At 43.1% G+C, this 13,722-nt stretch overlaps 1 protein-coding gene across 2 annotated transcripts in view; it reads right to left on the bottom strand.

The window, feature by feature from the left end:
• Window positions 1-13,722, bottom strand: part of TGFBR2 (transforming growth factor beta receptor 2) — an 88,399-nt gene that overhangs the window by 53,956 nt on the left and 20,721 nt on the right. The window lies entirely within an intron of this gene.

The raw sequence follows: 13,722 nt of genomic DNA, 5'->3' as shown, positions 1-13,722 counted from the left end.
ACATCAGATTAGAATTTCCTTCACGTACGCAATTTGTAATGAAAGCCATTGTGGTGGGGGGGTTGTGTGGGAAGGGGCAGTGTAGCTGGGGTGGGGGGAGGTTTGAGTAACTTCTTGCTTTTGTCAGTGGTTACCATAAGGCGCTCTATCTCCAACACAATTGTTCAATCAAAAACCATAGATCTGACGGGTCCACTGCACAGTGCTGGGTGGTAAGAGCACAGAGAATACTACCTTAAGGAAATTATCCTTTAAGTGGGTAGACAGATGAAGAAACAGATGAAGGTAGGGTAACCCAAGATAGAGAGAAGCACAGAGGATACAGGATCCTGACAAGAGTCACCACCAAGATGGGCAGAGACAGGTCACAATGGTGTAGAGCTGTGCAATGCGAAAAGGCTGTGGGCCAACTCAGAGGAGACACTGTCGGTGAGGAAGGGCACTGCCTGTGTTCTCCGACCTGCACAGGAAGAGCTCTAAGACCCTTGCTTGAAAGAGGCTGGTGCTAGGGGCCCCTGGGTCGCTCAGTCAGTTAGGCATCTGCCTTCCACTCAGGTCATGATCTCAGGGTCCTGGGATCAAGTCCTGCATCAGGCTGTCTGCTCAGCGGGAGGTCTGCTTCTCCCGCTCCCTCTGTGTTCTCTCTCTCAAATAAATAAATCTTAAAAAAAAGAGAGAGAGAGAGAGAGACTGGTTCTAATTTCTCCCATTGCCTTGCGGGAAATCAGGTGATCAAACAACACCGACTGAGTGTCTCCGAGACAGAATCCCAAACACTGGTGAGGCTCAGAGCACTGGAGTCCTGCAGGTGAGGAAAAGCTGAGTTCCACCTTGAGAGTCTGCTCGCCGCCACCTCTCTGACTTCATCCCCCACCAACCCATTTACTCCTTACTCATTACCTTTTAGGAAACATGGGCCTTCGCTGGAAGAAGCCAAGTTCCTTCCTCCTCAGAGCTTTTCCCTTACAATCCCCTTCCTCACCTTTCTGGTCGCCTGTTAATGTCGCCTCTCCATCCTAAAGCAGCCCGGGGGTAACTAGCCCAGGATTCTGTTTTATCTCCTGCACAACGACTTCACTCACTTACTTGTTTATAACCTATCCACCAAAAAGTAAGCTCCACGAGCTTTTGTCTATCTTGTTTACGTACTGGGTGTCCAGGGTCAAAAAGAGGACCTGCTCCACAGAAGGTATCCGATAGTATTTGTTGAGTGAGTGGGTGAATAGTGACTGAATTTAGGAAGTTCACACTTGGCTCTTTATGCCATGTGGGAAAGGATAGAGAACTTCTTCACTCAGATGGGGAGGGTGGTGATTATAAATGCAATATTCATTCACAGTCATCTATAGTGTATTAAAGGCTGGACCGTTCTTAGCAAAACACATGCTACACGTTGTGAGACCATTAAAAAAGGTGTTAACACCACCTTCCCCATCTTCTTCCTCCAACAGATCCATTTCTACTGGCAAAAGTGGAAATTAAAGGGTTGAGTTTGGAGAATCAAGTGAAGGAAGACAAGGCTACGAGGCATTTGGTCAACAGACATGAACTTAGAGACACTTACAGGCTAGTCTAGGAAAGATTACGTGCCTAGACGAGGTACAGCACTGGACCAAGCACTGGCTATTAGGCAGCTGGGGGGTGTGCTTCTGCCAAGGATCTCCTTTGGAAAGGCCTGAGGAGAGCTTCCTCATCTCCTCCCTGTGTCAAGTATGCTCTCCTACCTAAAGCCAGACAAACAACTTTAACGCCCTCCCACGGTCTCTCCCTGTCCCGTGAATTTTTGATTTCTGTCATCCACACTTTGCCACAAAACCCTCCTTGTCACTTGGGCATAGCACCTGTTTCCTGAGTCTCTAAAAATACAAACATATATAAATTTAAGATTTGCTTTCTTGTGGTAACATTAAATATAGAAGAAAAAAAAAACACCCATTCATCCCTCTCGGGCCTCAAGTTCATTTCAGGAAGTGTATTTTTAGGCAACAAACTATTTTGAAATTTGTCTCCCAGACCAAGAGCTCTATGCTAAGCTAAAAATACAGGCCAAAATGCTTTCTGAACTTTGTGTTCAATTTGGGACTAACACAACAATGAATATATATATTTTTTCTACAATAGTTAAAATTGGATCTATTTGTGAAACAATTAAGTTAACCCCTCAGGTTTTCCTATAGGACATGGGTAAAACAACAAAAATCTGGGTCATGTTTTGTTTATGTGAATTTTTTTAATAGAGTATGTTTCACACAAACATGTATTTGCTGGCCAGGAAGCTTTGTTGTTTTTAAATATAAAACCAAGCCTCCATGAAATGGAATTCAGCCTTCTCACATTGTAGGATTTTAGCCTGTCTTAGTAGTTATCAACTTTGAGGGCATGTTAGAAGTAATCACCTAGGGAGTTTTAAAAAATAATGAGGCCTGAGTCCCACTTCCAGATACACTGATTTAATTATTCTGGAAGGTGGCCTGAGCATCGAGATTTTTCGAAGCTGCCCAGATATTCTAACATGAACCCAAGGCAGAGAACCCTGACCTGGAATGAGTTGAAAACAACCTGACTGGCTGAAAACAAAGAAGCTCAAAGAAGCGCCTACCCCGCTCCCTCACCCGCCCCCCGCAACACACTTTCTGTGACTGTGAAGGAGCAGCCCTTCAATAAATCTGGAAGGAGATTCCTCGTGAAAAACAGGGTCCGAAAGCTATGTGATGAACTCTTTTACACCTCAGATGGAAAGGGGTGCTCTGCTGGGCTGGCCAATGCTTTTCTAACACAAGCTAAGAAGTGTGAGAAAAGCGAGAGGAGTCAGGAGTGAAATGAGAGAAGTGCCACCAGTGAATCTGCTGCTGGAAGCCACAGAGGCGGCCACAGACTTGTTGACAAGCATAAGTGGTTTAGATCTGATGCCTACAAGACACGATCAACAGTGAAGACACCAAAGGGGGCCATGGAAAAAGGGAAAAAAAAAAAAAGGAATGGAGAACGGCCACCAAGCTGCACAGCTCCAGGGGCGTCACTCAGACCACAGTCTGCGAACGGGGCCCCTGGAGACCTGCAGGTTATGATGGCGGCTGCCTACAGCAAGGCCCAGAATGAGAAGATCTTTGCAATGAACTCTGGGAGAAAGGCCTACAGCGAACTTCACTCCACACTTGGAGGCACAGGTTTGTGGGGGAGGGGACGGCATATAATGGGAACTCATACACACGAAGCAACTACTGTGTGCCAGTTAAAGTATGTAAGTCGTCACATATCACGTCCTAAGTACCCGGTGAGGAGGCCTCCTTTGTCTCTTTATTATCATTAAAGTGACCACTGCTAAGGTGAACAGACTTTTCACCTTGACCAGCTTCTTCTTCTTCTTCTTTTCGAAAAATCTGGAAGCCTTTACCCGGGGCGTGTTCGCTATAATTTTCCCCTCCCTTCCCCCCCACCCCCGACAGCCACTCCTTAATTAATTGACCTCAGGAGGCTGCCCACCTTCAGTAACCGTCAGCCTCTGGTTTAAGATTCCCTCGTGAATACGTGTTGGTGGGATAGGGTGAAGTGTAAGAGGCAAAGCTACCCTTAGGCTGTGCTGAAGATCACCGAATTTGGATAAAAACTGATAGAGTCACGCTGGGGAGAACGGACTAAGAGACCTACGTACAAATCTTTGCTCATCATTGCGGAGGGCTGACTTACAGACTCCCTGAAGACCCACAAACCCCCAAGGAAGAATCCAAGGACTAGCCCGGTGTCCTCCGGGGTCACAGATAACACCCTAAGTAGTTCCCGCTCATCAGAGTGGGGTGGAGGGCTCCTGGGAGCAGGAAGGGTGGCAATGGCTACTCACTACAGGCATGATTGCATCTGTGCGCTCCAATTAGCGGGAAAAGAAGTTACCATTGCAACCATGGGCATCAAGCACCCTCTGTTTTATAATGTTCGAGAAGCCTAAGTCATGAAGAATAAATGCATGTATGTGAATAGCCAGGGACAAAGATATTACCCTCAACGGCACAACAAAAGCCTTCTAATTAACCCCAGAGTAGACCCTAACCAACTTCAAAATGACTTCCAATTCAGGTTAAATGACTCTCCTGCGTCTTCAGCTAATTTGTTCTTATATTAAGGTAGTGTGTTTTAGTGTCCTCTAGGCCCTCTGTGCCCCGCTGACCATCCTCAGGGAATTTTCTACCCATAACGGGCAAATCAGCTATTCATAATGTCCCCCAAGAAAGAGGTTCCAATAAGAGTGTCTCTCACCTAGAAAGTCATTCGCTGAAGGAAGTGAGCATGGGTAGCTTCTTTTCAGCATATGATGGGATCACATGGTTCATCATAGTTCACTTCTCTTCAAACAAACCCGTGAGTAATATCAAGCCCTTCAGTCTAGGTCATGCTGTCTTCCTCATTTTAGGGCACATTTTCCCCCAAACTCATTGCCTGGAGACACAAGTTCCAGGTCTTGAGAATATGAATTAAGTAAATGCTTAGCTGTGTCTATTTCTGGAAAAGCACTGTTGTCTTTGAAGGTCAACGATGAGCAGCCTAGTAAGGCTTAGCTTTACTCCAGATAAACAGAGGGAATTTTGGATATAAATTCTTAGTCTTTATCTTTGGAATGGTGTCAGCTATTAACTGAGCTAGTAGGTAGAAATCTCAAGACTCTACAAATAATCTTAAATACTTTGCCAGAAAGGCATTCACGCCCATTTGAATTCATGCATCTACCTACTGTTGTTTAGTGCTGTGTTTTGGGGGGCAATGAAGAATTCATTGATTCTACACACTCCTGTGGCTCTCTTGCTGAGTGCTATACATTTCAGAGCAGGACCACGAAAACTGATCCAACTACGTGCAACCTCTCAAAGTATAATCCACGGCAACTGGTGAACAGAGCTCAGTATGCTTCTCAGCCATGCTTCTCAGATGTTAAGAGGGACACAAAGCTTTTGGGAATACGTTTAACCCACAGGTGTGGGGTAGTGTATTGGCTCATGCAATAGGGGGGCTGGCAAGTCTGAAATTTATAGGGCAGCCCAGCAGCCTGCAAAGTCAGGCAGGAATGAATGCAGCAGTGTTGAGACAGAAATTGCTTCTCTGGGAAACCTTTTCTGCTCCCAAGGCCTTCCAACTGATTGGAAGAGGCCCAGTCACATTACCGGGGATAACCTCCTTTACTTACAGTGAGTCGATTGCAGTTAATCACTTTTGCAAAGCACCTTCACAGCAACGCCCAGGTTAATGTTTGATGGAAGAACTGGGCCCTGTAACATGGCCAAGTCCTCATTAAACTGAGCGTTCCAGGTAGGAGCTGAGACCGGTCCCAGGCTATGCCCATGCTGCTGGTTCACGTGTTGAGTGGGAATGCGAGGGTGACCCCAGTCTTTGACTGGCCACTATTTCCCTTTCTCCACTCATGCTGGATCCAGCAAAATTAAATACTATTCCTCACCTTTTTTTTTTTTTTTTTTTTTTACAGGCATGTCTCATCTTACAGTTCTTTCCATCTGCTTTTCTCTTGAGTCTGGCCTCTTAAACGATCACAGGCCCAGAGGCTCTGATCACCATATGGGCCCAGAATTGAAAGACTTGTTCTCTGAAAGAAGGTTTTTAATTGCAGTTGGCATTTCAGAGTCAGACACTGAGGCAACCATCTGGCAGACAGCCGCCATGGTCTGTGATGCTGGCAACAAACACCCCAAGGCCCCCGAGACCAGGTGGGACAAGTGTATGGGCCCGTCACACACGTCCTCCCCTCCAGAACAAAGCAGCAAGTCAAGCAGCCTCAGAGGAGTCCCTTCATGATCCTTCATGAAAGAAAGACATTTCCAAGTGAATAAAATACTTAGGCCAATTACTATGAACAAACAAAAAACACCTCGTGATTAAGTCAAAGATATCTCAGGCATATTCTTCTTCTCTACGGCATACCTGGAGATTCTAAGGCAAAGTAATACCTTCTTTTTCAGTTTTAAAAGTGCTTGAACCCTCATTCTCTAAGTAATTATAAACATCTTCAGAACAGGGGAGGTGGGCTTTCCTTCAAGTGATGGTTCCACATGGTCTCTGGGCACCAGGATCAGTATGAAACCACCACATAGTTAACCTGGAGACCAGGGTTTGGGAAGGAGAGAAATAGAGACAAGCAGCCTGAACCCATCAATTCTTTCATTCTATTTCAGAACATTTTCATGCAAATGTTCTGTAATAATAACACTTTTTAAAAAAACCTCCCAAGGATGACCTGGTCCATATGCTAAAATCTCTTTTGAAATGGCAGAAAAATCATTCCAGTCAAAACCTAATAGAAAAGATATTTCCTGAATTTTACAGATGGGAAGGCTGAGGGGCCCATGAATGCTCTGGTGTGCATGCCGTTCATATGCCTGGCTTGACCCAGAGGAGATTTACAAAAGGCAAGGAGACTTGAGAAGGCAGAGAAAAAGTCCCAGCAGAAGCACAAGGGCCAGGAACAGAATCTCAGACTTTGTCCGCCTACTCTTATAATAGAAATAGTCTACTCTAGAAATGAACTGAATAAACTCAAGGCCTGGTTTATAAAAACTTAAAAGTCAGGGGCCGGCAAATAAATTAATGAATCTGGACAGTTGTCAACCAGCCTAATGAAACTTCCCTGAAACATAGGTAACTCTGAATGAAATGGAGAGGAGGGGTGTGTGTGCGTGTGTGTGTTTCTCCCTCTTTGATTTGTTCTACTGAGGAATGTAGCTTTGATGGTTTCGGTTTCTTTCTTTCTTTTTTTCTTTTTCCTTTTTAGCTAAAATGAGTTGAATTGTTCACTATGGATTGCTTTAAGGAAACTGCATAAACAAACACAGAAATCTGTATTCACCCAACAAGTAAATCAAGGGATTAAGGCAAGTTTCAAAGGGATTCATCCAACAGGGTACTTTAAACTGAAAACTTGACTGTGTCTTTAAAAGATGATTTTTAAGATTTGATTTACAAGGAAATTTTTTAAAGCCACATATAGAATAAAACAAGCTGAGGCTGAATGGAAAAGTAATTAGCATTTTCTAGTGACAAACATAAAATAACTGAGCTGGGGTTTCAATAGCAAACTTCTCAATTGAACACTCCCCAGCCCCTAGAGCTCCAAATAGCTCCCAATATGCACACTCTGTTTTCTTGCTTAGCCTTGAATTTCTTGGATCGCTGAGGATGAAGTGCAGCTTGAGTTCTCCCAACACTTGCTGAATCTGCTTTCTTTTTTTTTGGATATATGTCCCAGAATCAGGTCACATATCAGGTGACAAAAACCAAACATTTAAAATGACTCTTGCAGACGGAAATATCTCTGTTATTGCCAAAGTCAGTATTTTAGGATGCTAGCATTTTTGCCATATTCAAAGAGCTGAAAAACTGTTAGCATTCTCAATTGTTCTTCTTCATCTTTAATAGGGATCTAGTAGAAAAACAGCCCCCAGAGAGCTGGGCGGGGGTGAGCAGTCGGCAACAAATACCACCGTCCATACATGTAAATTTTAGTTTATCATTGAGAAAGCTGATTTTCACAGTGTATTTATCTGGCAAGTCCTAACTGTAGAGACTTTGAGATGAGCCAACCCCAGGAGCACGCAGGGGCGGGGGCTGAGGAAAAGATGAAACCAGTTGAAAACATTAAGCCACATCAATGCAAATGGGATACCATACCAAGTGAAGGAGTATAATTTGGCACTATTTCATGTACTGAAAAATATTAACTGTTCTTCTGCTGGGAAGTGCTTGAAAGTTGGTACTTTATGTAAAGTAATAGTAACTGAAAAAACAATTCTCCCTGAGTCGATACAACTTGGATGGTATAATGTACCAACAAGCGAAAGGACCCAGAGATTATTGCAAGTAAATATGATTAGCTAATTCCTTGGTGACAGTCAAAACAGCACTGGTAAATAGCCTGATAGAGGCAAGATAATGAGCACATGATTTACGGAGCGCTATCGCATTCCAATTCAGCTCAAATAATTTGTTACCAGAAAAATTAGCTGACATAAACCAACAGTATTACGTATCTGCTCTGTGAGCAGCCTTCTATTAAACCATGATCGCAAGGGCGGATAGCAAAAGACATAATCCTTTTTCCTCAAGATGCTTACGCTCTTGCAGGGAACCAAAAAAAAAAAAGAAAAAGTACAAAAAGGATTTTTACTAAAAGAACCTCAGAAATGGAAAGGTTCTTCATGAAGATGTGCTTTTTAATGAAGTTATTCATTTTAGATTTTTACACAATACTTTATCTCGAAGTGCTGAGGCAGCCTAATGCCAAATTCCAAAACTAATGGAAAATGTGGGATTTTTTTTAAGGTAAAAACTCTTAGAGATCAGAAAAACAGGCACTTGAGATGAACCATTTGCTTCAATGAAGTAAGGAATTTGGCCTGCATATCAATTTCCGGTGAAAGCAGGCTTTTCATTTAGAAATTTCTCTGAAGAGGCTTTCTCCCCTTCTCTTCAAAATGTCCTGCAGTGTCCTGGTGCCTGGCTGGTGCCTGAGAGATGTTTCAATTACAGTTGTATCAAGTATGCGAAAATACTGGTCAAAGCAGATGATTCCCATATTCCCGCTATGGAAAAGGACGGGGAATAACTTAGCGCACAGGCAAAATACTTTCTTGAGGGGTGAGGCCTCAGATGCTTGGTTTCTGACCATCAGGTAACCCAGGAGTAGACCCGTCTGGGAGACACTGGAGCACTGAGCTGTATGAGCCACGTACAGTCCCCGAAGGTCCTCTGTTCCAAGTGTTAAAATGAGGATATTTTGCATGAAAAGCTGTATTTCCAACTCCATTTAAGAAAGTAAAAAGATGTGGCAGCAGTGGGCCTGCAGGGTCCCTTGAGGACAGCCCACAGTCAGATGGAAATGGGGGCTGGGCCCTTGAGGTGGCACGAGGATCCATGTTTGTCCTCCCTGCTACTCCTTCTGGCCCCTGCAGCCATCTGAATTTTTACCATTAATGATTTTTTTTAACATGTTCATTCAATTATTTCTTCCACTCTTGGAGGTCTATTTAATTTCTTAAAGATTTTATTTTGTATTTATTTGAGAGAAAGAGAGGTGGGGGGGTTGCCACAAAGGAAGAGGGAGAAGCAGACTCCCCACTGAGCAGAGAGTCCAATGCTGGATTCGATCCCAGGACCCTGAGATCATGGCCTGAGGCAAAACAGAGTCATACACTTAGCCAGCTGAGCTACCCAGGGGCTCCCAGTATTGGAGGTTTAACTGGAATGCAAAAATTCATGTGTAACTCTCTAATATGGGTATTTGCCAATATGTACTTGATTCATGAATATGGACACTCATATTTCAGTTCAAGGAAAAGGAAAATTTTCTACTTGAGAAGTCAGATCTGCATGGGAACATCATCATCACCATCATCCTAATGCTAGTAATCATAATAGGTATTTCTACACCATTTATTGAATGCAGACCAAATGCCTAGCCCAATACCAAGTGTTGTGATGATTATTTCATTTACTCATCACAACTGCCATGTGATTTTGTCATTGCCATTTTATAGACGAGGAAATTAAGGGCCAAAGAGGTAAAATAACTATCCAAGGTCAACGAGAGAAAGCTCACGAGAAACAAAGCCAAGGGTCAGAAGAAAACCGTCAGCCCTCCTGATCCTAGCAGTGTGATAACCATCCCCATTGTAAAGGTTCTCGGGCAGAACTTTATGCTCCCTCTGGCAGAAGGCAAAGACAGAGTGTGGCCAGAAGGAGTTGGGTAGAGGGCAGGTAGGGGCAGAGGAGCAGTATGTTTCTTAGAAAAGAGCTTTGGTTCTTTGCAATTACTTCACTCATTTGGGGAGACATACATAATAGAGGCAGCTTGGTGAAGTACAACGGTTTTAAAGTTAAAGGCTTTGGAGTTCAGGTTCTGCCGTTAATCAGAGCCATGGGACCCAAGGCAAACCACCAGACTTCTCAGAACCCCATTTCTTGATCTATGAAATGGTACTCTCTAGGGTCAGGATGAAGAGAAAGCAGGCTTGGACTACATGTGAAGTTGTCTGGACACTAGAAAGTGCCACACAAGCACTCTGGTTAGGAAAGTAACACGGCGTGCAACACTCTCTCAAAAGAAAATTACAGGAAAGGCATGACAAGATAATTAAGAGTTTGGTAAATATATTCCTACTCATCAACAGAATGCAGCAGTTTGATGACTTCTACAAAATATTTCAGGAAATTTGAGTGAAGAGACAAACTGAAATATAGTAACTTTTTGTTACCACCACGATCCAAAGCTTTCAAAGAAATCTAATGGAATCAACCACTGCTACAGTCAAGTTCCCAAGAGTGCTGGGATCTTTAAACACCCTTCCAGAGCCAGATCATCTGGTTTTAAAATATTGTTCATCACCAGCTTATTAGGTCTGGCAAATAGCTAGTAACTTGAGGATCGAGTTCAATTCTTGAATCCTCTGCTGACTCTTGCACAATATTCACCAGGGAGAGCTGATCTGCCTTGGTTTGGAGGCGCTTCGTGTGTTATTTGGCAATGCACTAATAAAATTAGTGAGTTTGAAAAGCAGAGATGGGGAAGCACTGAGGCGCCTGAAGATCATGGAATTCTAAAATGTTTAAATGAAGTTACGTGTGGCCTTCTTCTCAGGGAAATAAAACCCGTACAGTTTGATTCACAGCTGATGAGAAAATGGGAGAATATGAGCAACAATTCGATCAGATTTTTAAGTATCTAGTTAAGAAGTGTTCTGTGCCATTCAGATATATGGAAAGCAATATTCCTTAATCTCTTCTCCTTGAAGCCATTTACTCATGTAAAAATTCATTATGTGATATTGCTATACAATTTCCACTGGAGGAGAACTCACACTGGGAGTCAGAAGCAGCCTGAGGCAGGGAAGGGTCTGCACCCACAGTGAGCGGGCTTTGGGTCCTCCAGGAAGCTACTCAACCACTCTCCATGGCCAACCTTTGACCAGTTAAAGAGGTGGGCTAAATAGGATGATCTTCAAATCCCTTTCATTTTGGAAAATACTCAGATTTCAACCCCCAGAAGTCAAGAGAGCTCAATCATTCAAACGTGCCCCAGCCTGACCTGGCAGTTCTGGTTAAACAGAACGAGATGCTATGTTTTAGCTTATAAGAAAAATGGCTTCAGGACGATCAAGCAGAGTGGTTTAAGTTTTGTGATCTCTGCACATTGAGAAACCCACTCTTTGCAATTTTGGCGGGTCCACATCCCCTGTTTACACTCAGGCTTAAATCTGATCACTGCAGCGGGTCCATGTTGCAGAATGAACACTCGTGCATCCCGAGGTTGGAAGGAAGGAAAATTATGTCTGATGACAAAGAATCACTTTCCATTCAGCTCTTGTAGGCATTTCCTCTAGTTTTATGGGGGATGTGGAAGAAATTCTGGTTTCGAGCATAGACATTCGCTCTAGCAGTTTAAAAAAACAACCTCCAGCATTAGAAAAATCTCTGTTTACTCTAAATCCATTTGTGGGCCCTGCTTGAATGATAAGTCATAATAACATGTATGTTTGTACAAAAACATCCTATTACTTGATCTATACTTTGATTACATCTGACAAATGGCTATGGAAGATTAGCATTATTGCTTCCATTTTACAGAAGAGGGAAGCATTTAAAGTAACTTGCTGAGGTGGGCTGACAGTGGGCTGTAAGCTTCATGGGGTCAGGGACCATCATCTCTCTTGTTCCAAGGTGGACAGCATTGGCCCAGGGTGTGTCCCAAAACAGTGGCTCAATAAATGTTAAATTAAAAGCCAAAAATTCCAAATCAAGCTCCTCCTACTATGCTATCTATTTAAGGCTGATTTTCCCTAGAGTAAAAATTAAGGCAAAGAAATTACAGTCAATTTTAAGGAAATGAAAGTAAAAACCACTCCTGGTATAGTTTTAGCATTATATTAATAAACTGTGATCCACTTCTAAAAAACTTTGGGGAGACTTTTAACTGACGAGTAGCAGCCAAACTGCCCTTGCCTAGTCGGCATACGAGAACTAAAAGGCACGTTCAGATTCACGTTGGTTGGTAAGATAACACCAAATACTTTGAACCCTCCCCTTCGTGTTTTTCAAACAGAGGAAGTGAAATAAAAAAGAAACGTGTTTTAAGTATTGTGAAGCCTTCAAGAAGGGCCAACAAAGGGTAGGAAATTTGAAATGAAATCTGAGAATCTGCCCTTAGACTGGGCAACTTCGCTTGTTTTCTCACAGTGCAGTTGGATGAGAAAGTGTGAGGCGGACTTATGCCTTTCCTGGGCATCACTCATCGCTGTCATGACCTTAATGTTATTTGCGGTAAACAGCAGAGAGGGCCCTCGTCAGGTAGAGGAGCTGCGATTTGTGTGATGCTCTCCTCCACTGAGTAAAATGTCAACCTCCCTCCATGCCATAACAACCCCACCGAAGCTGGTGAGAAGACAGAATTTACGGAAGGATGTTGCTTTCATTGTCAGCAGGCTGTGGAGGAGTCAAGATAGACTCCAGTAGTCATTTCGATACAGAAAGTGAGAGCCACACCCACAGCTGTGAGCTCCCCTGTTCTTGCCACTGGTACTGGAATACAGGGGGCTCCGTCCACCACTGGGAACAGCCATATTTGCATACGAAAATAACATTCATTACTAGGGCTAAGCATGCAGTAAGTCACTCAAGCTTCGAAATGTTTTGAATTGTCTTTGGGAGGTCAAATGACCATACCTTTGAGTTCTTCAGATGACTTTTGATACACACTCTCACAGGCAGCGCACTTCTGCCCCTTGGATTTGCCCCCCACTCAAATAATCTGATTCGTTCAACCTCCCTATTGCTGGAAACTATCCAGTGCTGGAATGAGAGCTGAGACATGTAAATTGCTGCATGGCCCCTAGTGGTGACCAAGAAAGCCCATTTGGACTACACTGTGTGGTCTCTCATCCATCTTAATCTAACCTTTTTACCAACACCAATGGGGTTGTGGACCGACTCCTTATCTTGAGGAGTCTAATCTAGAAATATGTACCTATAAATGTAAAAAAAAGAGAGAGAGAGAGAGAGAGAAGCAAACATGAGAGACCATGGGGATATGGAGATGGTATGAAGAGGTAATATGAACACCCTGGTTTTAGGACATTAGGACTTGTTATTCCCTCCAGTTGGAACATTCTTATTCCAGATAGATGTCTTCTTCAGATAGCAGTATGACAACCCTTTCTAAAATTACACTCATCATCAGTCTTTGCCCCTCACCCTGCACTTAACATCCCCAATATATTACTAGAATCTTGTTTGCTAGCTTGAGCACAATAGACTTTGTTTCCTTCATTGCTTTACTCTAGAATCTTCAATGTGGACTGGCATGTGGTAGTTGACGCACAATAAACACTTGTTTTCAGTTTTTCATATCCCTCTGTGCTGCAACGCCACGTTTCATATCCCTTCCTTAGGCTCCTAGAGAAAACATCTACTTTTCTGACAAATTCCTCTTATTTGTAAAATAATAATAATAATATTGCAAATTTACAGTTGTTGGACAAGGAATAAAGATATGCTCACAGAGGAAATAGGACAATGGGAAAAAAAAAAAAACATGCTGAACCCAGTTGTGGAGAGTATGAACAATCTGTGCAGCGTCTAACAGTATAAAAATAAAAAGTTCAAGTTTCCATTAATCAAAATTAGCAGTATAAAGAAGTCAATTCAGAAGTCAAGAGAACTTCTTTTCTGGGAAGG

This window comes from Martes martes, assembly GCF_963455335.1.
Source record: "Martes martes genome assembly, chromosome: 1".
Lineage (NCBI taxonomy): Eukaryota > Metazoa > Chordata > Mammalia > Carnivora > Mustelidae > Martes > Martes martes.
Note: the sequence above shows the minus strand (reverse complement) of the source record. Positions and strands in the feature narration are given on the sequence as shown.